The sequence below is a fragment of the Mandrillus leucophaeus genome, unplaced genomic scaffold (genome assembly GCF_000951045.1).
Source record: "Mandrillus leucophaeus isolate KB7577 unplaced genomic scaffold, Mleu.le_1.0 Scaffold501, whole genome shotgun sequence".
Lineage (NCBI taxonomy): Eukaryota > Metazoa > Chordata > Mammalia > Primates > Cercopithecidae > Mandrillus > Mandrillus leucophaeus.
In genome coordinates, this window is record NW_012105377.1 from 1908521 (window position 1) to 1911877 (window position 3357).

At 34.6% G+C, this 3357-nt stretch overlaps 1 protein-coding gene across 1 annotated transcript in view; it reads left to right on the forward strand.

Moving 5' to 3' along the window:
• Positions 1-3357, forward strand: part of HACE1 (HECT domain and ankyrin repeat containing E3 ubiquitin protein ligase 1) — a 135418-nt gene that overhangs the window by 126034 nt on the left and 6027 nt on the right. The gene's annotated exons all lie outside the window — the stretch shown is intronic.

Below are 3357 nucleotides of genomic sequence, written 5' to 3' on the forward strand. Positions count from 1 at the left end.
CGGCTAATTTTTGTATTTTTTTATTTTTAGTAGAGATGAGGTTTCACCATCTTGGCCAGGCTGGTCTTAAACTCCTGACCTCATGATCCACCTATCTTGGCCTCTCAAAGTGCTGAGATTACAGGCGTGAGCCACCATGCCTGGCCTATAATTTTTAAAATCTATATCTTTTTTATTTTAAAAGTAATGTTTAATCATTGTAGAAAATTTAGACAATGGAGAAAATAGGAGAAAATTAAAATCCTTAATGTTAAGTGATCCCACTATTCAGAGATAACTACAATTAACATTTTGCTTTTTTTTTTAGTCTTCTTACTGTATAGTTAGAAAAATAGTTGGAGCCACACTATAGATCTAATTTTAAAGAATAAATGAATAGTCTGGGTACGGTACTTCTCTTGCAGTTTAGTTTGTTACTGGCAAGTAAGCAGTATTTTTATGATAATATGGAAATAATTTAATATATTCTGTTTTTATGGCTTAGAGATAACTAAAATGAGGAGTTATTACTCTGAATTGTCAATAACTTACCACCCTTTCCACTGTTTTAGGTATTAAAGATTTATTTTGGTATTAAAGATAAGACATTTATAGTAGTGCCTGTAATCCTAGCACTTTGAGAGGCTGAGGTGGGCAGGTCACTTGAGCTCAGGCGTTTGAGACCAACCTAGGCTACATGGCGAAACCCTGTCTCTACAAAAATACAAAAATTAGCCAGGCATGGTGGCACATGCCTGTAGTCCCAGCTACTCAGGAGTCTGAGGTGGGAGGATCACTTGAGCCTGGGAGGTGGAGATTGCAGTGAGCTGAGATTGCGCCACTGCACTCTAGCCAGGGTGACAGAGTGAGACCCTGTCTCAAAAAAAATAATAAAAAATAAATAAGAAATAAATAAGACATAACAATTAACAGGTTATAGACTAAAAATATAAAAGAAAAACTTGTTTTTTTGGTTTTGTTTTTTGCCTCTGAATGCCAAGAAGTACTCAGAGACTTGAATAACTTAATAGAAAGGATGAAAAAATCATTATATTTTTTATGTAAGAAAGTTGACAATTTGACAATTCAGATAGGAGGAAAAAACCCACCTCCAATCTATTCCTAAAAATAATCACTGATAACATTTTTGTTATTCTTCTAGAATTTTTAACACATATATAATTTTTACTTTTAAAACCATTGTTATTTTATAACTTTTTGAATTTAGCAATATATTACTAAATTGTTCAATTTATAGATCTATGTAATTTTTAGTGGCTTTCTAGTTTTCTTTTTAGGGACTTCCTTTAATTGATTCTTTATTGCTAAATTTTCCTATTTATGGAATAATGCTGTACTAATAAGGAATTTTTGTGCTTCTGTCCTAGTGGGACAGTCTGATTATAGAAGATAAATTCTTAGAAGGGAAATTTTTTTGTATGAGAATATATAAATTTTTATAATCTTGATACATATTCATTTATCTTCTAGAAGGGTATTGATGTCAGTAGAGAATGAGAGAGCTTACTGCTTTTATCAGCACAGGGTATAGTCATTTTTACTTTCTTTTCTTTTCTTTTCTTTTTTTTTTTAAAGACAGAGTCTGGCTCTGTCGCCCAGGCTGGAGTGCAGTGGCACAATCTCGGCTCACTGCAAGCTCCACCTCCTGGGTTCACACCATTCTCTTGCCTCAACCTCCTGAGTAGCTGGAACTACAGGTGCCTGCCACCACACCCGCTAATGTTTGTATTTTTAGTAGAGATAGGGTTTCACCTTGTTAGCCAGGATAGTCTCAATCTCCTGACCTCGTGGTCCACCCACCTCGGCCTCTCGAAGTGCTGGGATTACAGGTGTGAGCCACCGTGCCCGGCCCATTTTTACTTTCATATAATTTCTTTTATGTAATTTTTTTGTGTGTGGTATGAATTACCTGACTTTATTCTTTGTTATTCCACAATCACTTTAAAAATTCAGTTTTAAGTGTTGTTTATATATTAGGGGTATTAACTCTGCAAATAGTTTTCTTGGTTTATCAAAGTTAAATATACAGATTTCCATGTAATTTAAATTTATAACTTGTAAGTTTTAAATTACTGTATTGCCAAGGTGATTATCGTTACTTTCCTTTGTGGTTTTATAAATCCTTCCCTACTTCTAAGATTTTATATATATGTTTATATAAATTTTTTAATGTAAGTTTTATAATTTCTGTTTTTACATTCCAATTTTTAAGCCATCTGAACCTTATTTTGGTTTATGTTGTCAAGTATATTTTTCTAAATGGTTTATACTTCAACACCATCTAGTGAATTATTATATTTTCCCCATGATTTGGTCAGTATGAGTCTTTAAGATGCAGAAATCAGTTATTCAAGTTTTTTAGTACTAAGTTGTCTCTTAGGTGGCTGCTCCTGTAGAGTAAAACACTAGAATTAGTAATATACAAGGCTTCTTCACTTTAAATAGTACAGTCATTGCTAGCAATGCTGAAAAGAGGTGTGCTATTCATTATTTAGTTATGAAGTGTGGCAAATCCACACTTGAATGGAGGTGAAAGATGTGGGTGAAGAGTAGAAGCCAAGGAAGCTGAGGGGAAACAACACGGAGCTAGCTTCACCCCTTGGACGGAAGAATCCACCTTTCAACATTGAGTCTAATTAGAGCTCTGTATTTTGAGTTCAAACTGAGAAAGTTTTAAGCTTTTTAAAATTTTAAATTTTACCTCGAACTCCCAGTCGTTAGAATAGATACAGTACTTGTCGTTCAAAACCAAAAGTGCAAATTTTTTTCTTTTTTAATTTTTGGAAAATTCTGATTCTGTATTAGTTTTATTTAGATACTGACGTATCTTTCTACAGGTCTGTAGTATAATTTAGTGCAACCTTACTGAAAGATCAAATGTGTTCCAATTGTTGAACTAAGAATTAATACAAAAAGTGATTTTTAAATATTTTTATAGTATTGACATTAATATTTCATAGCTCTATAAGGCCATCTTTAATGTTTTACTGTTTCATTATCCCTTAATCCCTTAAGAATCAGACTTGATGATTTCTTTTTTTTTTTTTTTGAGAAAAGAGTCTTGCTCTGTTTCTTAGGCTGGAGTGCTGTGGCACAATCTCAGCTCAGTGCAATCCCCGCCTCCCAGGTTCAAGTGATTCTCCTGCCTCAGCCCTCCCGAGTAGCTGGGATTATAGGCGCCTACCACCACGCCTGGCTAGTTTTGTATTTTTAGTAGACATGGAGTTTCACCATGTTGGCCAGGCTGGTCTCGATCTCCTGACCTCAAGTGATCCACCTGCCTCGGCCTCCCAAAGTGCTGGGATTACAGCTGCGAGCCTCTGTGTCCGGCTAATTTCTTTTCTTTTCTTTTCTTTC